Here is a 10,272-nt window from a genome sequence, read left to right as displayed (position 1 = left end):
ATTTCTATTTTTTGAGACTACTGTTATCAGATGTGGCTGGAAGTAATCATTCACAGTAGCTTGCAATTGGAGAGTGATGGGAAAAAAAAGAGAAAAAAATAACAGAGAAAAAAAACTGGAATTTTCAAAGATTGTTGATGAGTTGGGGAGTGTCAATGAGAAGTTGGTGTTGAGAAAAAAAAATATTGAGAAGAGTTTAAAAGGAAGGATGGCTGGGTTTCTGCAGGACCTAATCCAATCCGCCATTTGTTGAAATTTTCAGAATGTTAAGGGATTTGATGTAAGGCATTGAGTCCTGAAATTGCTAAATCTGAATTCTGGAATTGAAATGCAGTTCATGCCTCATAACACTTGCATTGTGCCAATTTTAAGTATTGATTATGCCCAGCAGTGACTCAAATTCAAACTCCTACTATTGCAGTGCTACATGAGCTTTTTGTCCGAACTAAATTCTTCATTGAAATAAAGTTGGAATTTCCTTGGATCTTCAATTCTGAAACTCTGAATTGGATTATGGATTACTGAATTGTAGTTCTTTGAGAATTGGATTGGAATCTGATCTTAGAATCTGCAGCTGAAGCAATGGTGATTTTTCTCTTAGTGTCCTGTTAGCCTAGTATCAGTTGATATTGTCTTTAAAAACTTAACTCTTCATGACCTAGCTGTTGGAATAGAAGTTAGAAACTGAAATCTGAAAACCAAAATTCAGGAAATCACTTTCATTCCTGAATTTGCTATTGCATAATTTGTGAAGTTGGTTTCTTGAATTCATAAGTGCAAGATGAATTCAAATTTGGGAAGCTTCCATGCTGCTGTTGTCATCATCACTACAATGTTTAAAAAATAACAAGATAAGTAAACTGTAATGCAGAAATTGTTAGTTTTGATGTGTGTGAATTGTGAAAAGCAGAAAACTCTGCTTGTCAAAGCGTGAATCGGATTTCTGTGACTTCAGTGAAGCTAAATTCTGAAATGTATAGCTGCACATCTGAAATGGTTGAAGCTTTGATGGATTCTGAGACTTCCAGAACTTGACAAGGAAAAAACAAAATGTATGGAGCTAATCTATTGCATGCCAAGTCTTTACATAGTTTTGCTCACAAGTGAAGTTTCTATCCTAATGGTTATTTGTTGTCCTCTTCTCACCATTGTCCCATGCTATTCAAGAACTCTCGAATACATAAATCCAAATTCTGAAACTGATGTCCAGGGAACTTAAAAGTCTGGTCAATAAAAAAAAATGGTTAATATCACTGGTACCTGATCAGAGTTTATGCAGAGGATTGCATAAGAGAAACAAAAAAAATCTCAAGGAACTAGTTGGTGCCAAATTGTACTGGGATTTCTGGACAGCAACAATAAGAATTTAGCTCCCTATCATGACAGTGCTAAAGGAGAGCCTTGGTTAAGCTGAAATTTTCATAACTTAAAGCTGAAACTACCTTAACTCTTGAATTCCGAAACTTAAGTCCAAGGATCTGTTTTCTGCAAAGGCTGAGAAGAGTTGAGCTTTGCATCAATTTGAAAAAACAGTTGCTAACAGAAGAACAGGAGCAATTTCAGGAAATAAGTTTTCAGAATCTTATTCAGCACAATTGAAAGTCTAAACCTGATCTCTGGAATTCTGCCATCAAGTTGTTGACAGCTTCAATGCTTTAAGATCCTACTGAATTTGAGTCTCTGAAATCAGAATTGACAGGAAATCAAGAACCAGAATTTAAACTTGTTGAAAACTGCCAGAAATCAGATGGTCAGGGAGTCTAAACTGTGGATCCGATTGGAATTTCTATGTGCCAAATATCTGTTTCAAGGATTTGTGCCGAGAATCTGTGAAATGCAGGAACTAGAAAAAATGGGAACTAGTTTGTGCCAAATCTGAATGGTGTGTCTGAACAACAGCAAATTTTGAAATGCAGAAATTTTGTTGAAACTAAATTCTGGAAATGTTTAGCTGGATTTAATACCTTGAATTCGATACTTCACTGCACATTTTATCTAGAGATACTCAACTGCTGGAAATGATGAGACACATAACAATGGAATTAGATTATCTAAATAAGGAATAGGGGATTGATTTATTACTTGGCACACTATAGTTACACACTGGAACTCTAAAATCTGATCATGCTTCTGGGAAGTTTCTGAAATTTTCAGAACTGCTTAATCTGAAATTTGAAGTAACAGGAGTTTAGAATTCAGCCCAATCCTGGAGTTCTTGTGTATGAGTTTTGAATTTGGTTTGGAGTTTCTAAATTGCAGGACTGATCTCATCTTAAAGACCTCCTAACATTTTGGTTGCTTCACTTGGATTCTCTTTAACTACATTTCAATTCTTAATAAATCCTTTTGATTCTTGCATACTATGTATTTACAATGGTAGAGAATAGAAAATGAGCAAGTTTATGGTAGTGAAGTGTTGTGAGTAAGCCTTTGAGTGGAACTTCATCTTTACACATATTTTTGAGAGCTAGAAATGAAATATTACCTTGTGAGGCTCTTTTCATGCTTAGTCTGTTAAAGTTGTTTGATGTCACCATGCTTGTTGACTAGTGTAATGTTTAGATTCATTGTAGCAAAAGGTGGAATCTACCACCCCAACAGCCCCACACGGCTGGCCATATGACTATTTGTGAGGAGATAAATCGAGAAGCTGCAATTGGTCACTACGAGGAGGAGATTTTTCTCTGCTTTGTCGAGATTCGACCCCTTGCCCGTTGTAGCAATATCTACCCCGTAGTTGTCAACTCAACCATGTCCCGAGGATAATAATGTTTGGATTCATGAATGTTTTGATCCATGTAAATTTGATGGTCCTATGTAATTTACTTTTACTATCTTCAAAGTATTGCTAGGGAATTGCATTGGAGATGATTTTTAGTTTGTTTCTTATTTATGTTTACTTGTCGGAGACATACAAGAATAAGTGTTGAGGATTTTGGCAATCATCATTTTTTCATGATAATTAAGCTCCTATATTTGTGCCTTTTGATCTCTCTTGTTCTTAAATGAGCGATTATATCATATTACACGAGTTAGATTCATTTCTACGCTTAAATGCAATTTATCTCATATGGGTCATATTTTGTCAAAAAATTTGAAATATGGTTTTGTAGGAGCTCAAGCCAAGCTATAGACCGAGTCAGATCGATTCAAATTGAGCTCAAAGCTAAGGCTAAGGAAGGAGAATCATTATGGAGCGATCTAGGCTGTTCATGAGTCATCCATCAAGATATGTTCCATCAAGCTCAAGGTAGAGTAGATCATCATCATCGATCAAGATTTGAAGCCTTGGATCCAAATTTGAAGTGATTCCAGTCATTGATCTAGATCCGAAGTTATTCTAGACATTGATGTAGATTTGATCAATCATGGACTTTGATTCAGATATGAGACGATCAAACGGCTAAGATTGAATTGAGAAGTTACAGTAACCCATTTTGACGAAGCACGGTAGCTTCTTCTTTGCCACTTCTCTATATCGCGCTTCCTCCACAGCACCATCGACACCGACGCCGCACCTCCTCCACCATCGCCTCACCAACAATGGCTAGTGGCACCATATCCACCCTCACCACCACTAGCCTAGCTCCATCTCACCTCATCTTTCCCGAATCTCATCTCCGATCAGTTGGATGCCACCATTATCTCCATCGCCGGCATATTGAGGAAAGGGGCTTGATAGTAGAAGTCTAGCCAGCATATCGAGGAAAGGGGCTTGATAGTAGAAGTCTAGGCAAGTTAAGTACTATGGATGATAAGCAAGTGTAAAAGCTTTGGTAGGTTTGACATACATCTACTTGTATTTCATGAAATACTAGTGATTAACAAATGTAGAAGTCAAGATAGGTCAAGAGTAATTAGATTCTTAGTAGTGATGAAGTTCTGACAAGAAAAGATTGACGAGATGTTATATAAAGAGGAAGTCCCATAGGAGTGGCCACTAGACACGTGAAAGTTGGTAGGTCAACTTTGACTTGTGTTTGGGCAAATGAAAGTCTTAGGGGATCAAGGTTGATATGAGCTTGAGCAAAGGATGAATTCCGGAAGGCTAGACCTCTAGGCATCAAAAGTCCTTGTAAATCAAGGTCGACTAGTAACTAGGAAATATATAAAATCTCAAGAAAATGGTCTCTAGGTATTAGAAGTCCTAACAATTTGTTGACTAGTAACTAGGAAATATATAAAATCTCAAGAAAATGGTCTCAAGATATTGGCAAATATAAACTGTGAATGGAAACATAACTTATGGGTTAGTAATTCCACTGGTTGAATGGTATAATGATTGATCGATCGTGCAGAGGGGATATGAATCCAGGATCCTAATTATACTAATCCAAAAATACTACTGCATTCCTTTGACGGGGCAGGGTACGACATATCACATCAGTCAATATGTGCTACACTTCTCTTTTGCTTACCAGCCTAAAGCTTGTCACGTGGCATTGTATAAGCATCATGCTATTTGTCATTCCATGCAAAGCATGGCTGTGCATGGATGCCACTTGCATACCACCTGTCTTGAAAGGAAGCTCACGTTGCATGCATCCTCCACTTGCCTTCACATGAGCATGACACATGCTCAAGTGCCACAATGCAAGTTGCAAGGCAAGCCTATACAGAGGAGTAGCAAGCAGTGAGTAGAGTGAGCTTAAATAAAAGCTGCATTTTCTTTCTCCATACTAAAGAGAAAAAAAGAGTAGCAGAAGCAATTCTATATATGCAAGAGAGCTCCAATCCCTCAGTTATTTCTTGTCTTTCTATCGAGTAATTTTTTTTTTCAGTAGATATTTATGATAGTGTTCAGATATATGATATATCTAGATTATATATATTTTTATACATGTTCTGACATATATCTACTTGTATTTCATGAGCATAATCTATGTTTATTGCACCCTATTTTATTATAATGTCATATTTTCATTCCTTTTATTCGGAGATATGCTCTTTGCTTATTTTGATTGACAGGATATGATTTGAAGCGAAAACAGAACAAAATACGTACATTGGAGCAACTTGCAAAAATCCAACTCAGGCAGTGTGACCCACACGGCCATGTGGTCTTGCTCGTGCAAATCAAGTTCCGGTCATGTGAACTCACACGGCTGTGTCATACTCCAGAAGAGAAGCAACACATGGCCGTGTGAATCCACACGGCCATGTGGTCGGACCAGATGAGGAGCAGCACATGGCTGTGTGATCCCACACGGTTGTGTCATCCATCCAGAGACAAAGAGTTCACGTGAAACCACACGGCCGTGTCATCTGACTAGAGGCCAAGAAGAACTTGGTTGTGTGGATTCCACATGGCCATGTGGAGGAGAAGTCGAGGCCATGTCACATTTCCAAAGAAGAAACAGAGTTAGGCCGTGTCAATCCACACAGGCTGTGTGGAAGTTCCAGAGAATAAGAATACTTTGGCCGTGTGGACCACACGACCGTGCCACCAAACCAGAGTCAAGATAACATATAGTCGTGTGGATTCACACGGCCATGTCATGGCCTATGCAAGGATTGTGTCAAGTGCTATAAAAGAGATTTTTTGGCATGACATTGCTTCAATTTAAAAATGGCCAAACTCATAGTAGTAGGGGTCAAGAGTTTTTTATTAGACAAGTTTGTAATCAACAATTAAATTCTTAAATACAATAGTGAACTCGTCAACTGAATGGAATATTAGTTGACTTAAGTAGTCATTATAGACCTAGGAAGTCAATTATATGCAGGTTCAGATAGCAACATCCAATCAATTGAATTAAGTTAACAGTCAATTGATCAGGTGTATTCTAAAAAACAACAAGTATCCTATAAAAATAGGAAACTTTAGGGATTTTGGCAACTGGATCAAATGGTAGTGCATTCCGGAGTTGGCTTGAGCAATCCAAAGAAAAAGAAAACAAGTTAATGCACAGTGTGATGGCAACTCATTTCTATTGTATTCTTTTATTCTATCTTGTATTTTCTATTCCTTGTATTGGATGTAAGTATTAAATATTGTAAAAGCTTTCTCTACTTTTGTAAGGAACCTGAGAATGAGAAAATATAAAAAATTTCAAGAGTGATACACAACATATTATAATAGGTCATGAAATAGGGGCCGGGATTGTCAAACCACATAAAATTGATTTATTTGTATTGTGTACTTGTATTTTTGTACTTCTTGTTTGTATTTTTTTTCCATTACATATTATAAGCATGATTCAAATGAGCATCTAGTCGCTTCTCCGATGTTCTAAGAAAACACACACATCAAATCAACATGCAAGATCCAACATAAACTCTTTGAATAAACATTGAAACTTAAAATTGAATGCGCGCAGCCACTTAATGCATCATTGCACCAACGCATGTGTCATGGAAAAGCATATGCTCACAAGGGAGACTTTTTCGACTTGATAAAAGGGAAGAGCTTCATCTTAATAAAAGTTCAACTCAAGGATGCAATTCCATTCCCAAATAGCCCAAATCAAGAGGATTCGATGGTAACTAGCTTATATTGAGTGAACTCGAACCTAGGAGTTTGGATCAAGGAGAAGTTATTAGATTTAAGGGAGTTTCAAGCTCTTTAAATGAAAATAAGTTTTAAAGTAAACTTTTTTATTTTTATCATATTTATTTATTTCTAACTTAAATTAGTTGTTATATATATATATATATATATATATATATATAGTTACCCTTTTATAATTAAATGATAATTATATAAGTTTGATGTTTAATTAATGTATTTAAATTAATTATTATTATTTGACAAACTCCGCCCATGACGACCGGTCATGGCGAGTCCCAAGCCCGAATAAAGGAGGAAGGATGCGTTAGGTTGCCAGCCAGCGTCAAAACTATGACAAATATTCAATGAATGGATCCATTAAACTATCGTGCTAATGCTAGATTGTTCTCCGAAAGGAACACGTTGCAGGGTCCGACTGTAACATCTCGGCAAGGATTGTTACATTTCCAGAACTCAGGTATAGTGCTAAATATGCAAGAGTTCGCATTACAGGGTCCGATTGTAACGTCTTAGCAAGGACCGCTACATCTCCATGAGAACTTGGGTGTAGTGTTAAATAGGCAAAAGTTCTCACACCATAGGTTAGATAAGAACAAATATAATAGGAAAACTAATAATCTAAGATTTGGAACATGAAACATAGAAACTCTCACTGGTAAATCAATGGAGATAGTAGATATGATGATTAGGAGAAGAATTAGTATTTTGTATATACAAAAGACAATGGACAGGCGAGAAGACAAAGATGATAGAGACTTCAGGTTTTAAGTTATGGTACACTGGAAAGAGTAAAGCAAGAAATGGAGTGAGTATTATTGTAGATAGTTTGTTAAAGGATGAAGTTGTAAGAGTAATTAGAAAAGGGGATAGAATTATAGCTCTTAAGATAATAGTGGTGAAAGAAACTATGAACATAATTAGCATATATGCACCACGGGTAGGATTAGATGAAGTTACCAAATCAAGGTTTTGGGAGGACTTAGATGAAATATTACAAAATATTCCACCAAATGAAATGATTTTAATAGGAGGTGATCTAAATGGGCATGTCAGAGTAAAAAATGAGGAATGTGAAAGAGTACATGGGAGTTATGGGTTTGGAACGAGGAATGAGGAAGGGAAAACTATATTAGATTTTGCGATAGCATATGACCTTATATTAGCTAATACGTTTTTTAATAAAAGAGAAGAACATTTAGTCACATTCAAAAGTGGGAATAATAAATCGCAAATTAGCTTTCTTATGGTTAGAAAGAATGATAGAAAGATTAACTACCCAACATAGGGTAGTAATGTTGGATATACGCTTCAAACATAGTATCAATAGAAAATATATATATATATATATATATGATTCCTAGAATTAAGTGGTGGAAGTTAAAGGATGGGAAGCAAAATATATTTAAGAATAAGGTTGAAGTATAAGCATTAGGTGAAATATACGATGACTCTAATACAACATGGGATAAGATGGTATCAAAGTTGAAAATAGTAGCTAAGAGTGTACTCGGTGAGTCAAAGGGGCATGCACCACTAAGTAAATAATCCTAGTGGTGGAATGAGAAAGTACATGAGAAAGTGAAGGAAAAAACGAATAGCTTATAAGGAATTATATATTTGTAAGAACGAGGAAAACTTTAAAAAATATATACAATAGCCAAGAAAGAAGCTAAGAAAGTAGTGAGTGAAGCAAAAAATGAACCTTTTGAACGATTATATCAAAAATTAGATACAAAAGAAGGAGAAAGAGACATTTATAGAATAGCTTAAGTGAGAGAAAGAAAAACAAGAGATCTTAGCCAAATAAAATGTATTAAGATGAATGTAATAGGGTATTAGTAAACGATGGAGAAATAAAAAAGCGGTGGAAGAGGTATTTTCATCAACTTTTTAATGAAAATTTAGGTGATCAACTTAAGGTAATTTAAGTAGGTCAAATGAGCATAGAAATTTTATTTTTTTATCGTAGAATTCAAACTTTATAAGTAAAACAAACTTTGAATGAAATGCACAATGGAAAAGTCGTTGAATCAGACGATATTCCGATAGAGATATGGAAGTGCTTAGGAAAACAAGGTATTGAATGGCTTACAAAATTATTTAACATGATATTGAAAACGAAAAAAATATCTGATCAATGGAGGATAAGTACTCTAGTTCCCTTACATAAGAACAAGGGAGGAGATGTACAAAATTGTGCAACTATAGGGGTATTAAAATAATGAGTCATACTATGAAACTTTGAGAAAAAATAATAGAAAAAAGATTAAAGAAGGAGACCACAGTGACAGAAAATCAATTTGGATTCATGCCTAGAAGGTCGACAATAGAAATACATCTTCTTAGACAATTAATTGAAAATTATTGGGAGCAAAAACAAGATCTACACATGGTATTCATTAACTTAGAAAAAGTTTATGATAGAGTCTCAAGAGAAATTATATGGAGAATTTTAAAAAAGAGAGGTGTTAGCGTAACATATATTGAACTAATTAAGGATATGTATAAGGATGTAACGACCAGAGTAAAGACTTCAGGCGGAGTAACTGAAGCATTTCCAATAAAGACAGGGTTACATCAAGGATCAGCTCTAAGTCATTATCTTTTTACACTAATTATGGACGAACTCACTGCACACATTCAAGACATGGTACCGTGATACATGTTGTTTACAGATGATATTATTTTGGTAAATGAAACAAGTGAAGAAGTAAATGCTAAACTAAAATCTTGAAGAGAAACACTAGAAGGGAAAGGTTTTAAGCTTAGTATATTAAAGACATAATATATGGAATTTAAGTTTAGCAATATTATAAGTACTGAAATAATTGTTAAGATAGGAGAGGACGAATTGCCCAGAACCGAGAGATTTTAATATTTAGGATCGTTTTTGCAAAACGATGGAGGGATTGAGAGAGATGTCTTACATAGAATACAAGCAGGATAGGTGAAATGGAATGGAGCGTCGAGTGTTTTATGTAATCGTAAAGTACCTCTTAAACTTAAAGGGAAGTTCTATAAAATCGTAGTTAGACCTACTATGTTATATGGAGTTGAATGTTGGGCTATGACTCGAGCACATAAGCAGAAGATGAGAGTTGCAGAAATGAGAATGTTAAGGTGGATGTATGGACATACGAGGATATGGACAAAATAAAAAATGAGAGTATTAGAGAGAAAGTTGGAGTTGCATCTATTGAGGAAAAACTCTGAGAAACACGTTTAAGATAGTACGGACATGTACTTAGACAACCAATAAATGCTCCAGTTAGGCGATGTGAAACTATAATAAACATGCATATCAAACGAAGAAGAGAAAGATCAAAAAAGACGTGATTAGCAACAATAAAACAAGATAAAATTTATTTAAATATAGATGATGATATAATAGGAGATAGAGCTCAATGGCGTAAAAAGATGCATACAGCCGACCCCACCTAGTGGGAAAAGACTTATTGTTGTTGTTATTATATTATTATTTGACAAGCTTGATGTTGAATGTGCAATGTTAGATTTTATCAGTCATAAGGATGTACTAGAGCTTGGTATGGGTTAGATGTGAATGAAATTGTGCCGAGTTATCATTCCAATTATGAGCATATCAAGCATAGAGATTCATCACCATGCATTAAATTTTTTTTTCAAAATCTTATTTAATAAAAAAAATACTTCTGTATTTTCTGAATTATTACCATAGATTTGCAATTGTGAACCATCTTATCTATCAAGGTAGAAAACCTTTAATTTCCATCACATTCAGC

Source organism: Zingiber officinale, chromosome 6A (genome assembly GCF_018446385.1).
Source record: "Zingiber officinale cultivar Zhangliang chromosome 6A, Zo_v1.1, whole genome shotgun sequence".
Classification (NCBI taxonomy): Eukaryota; Viridiplantae; Streptophyta; class Magnoliopsida; order Zingiberales; family Zingiberaceae; genus Zingiber; species Zingiber officinale.
Note: the sequence above shows the minus strand (reverse complement) of the source record.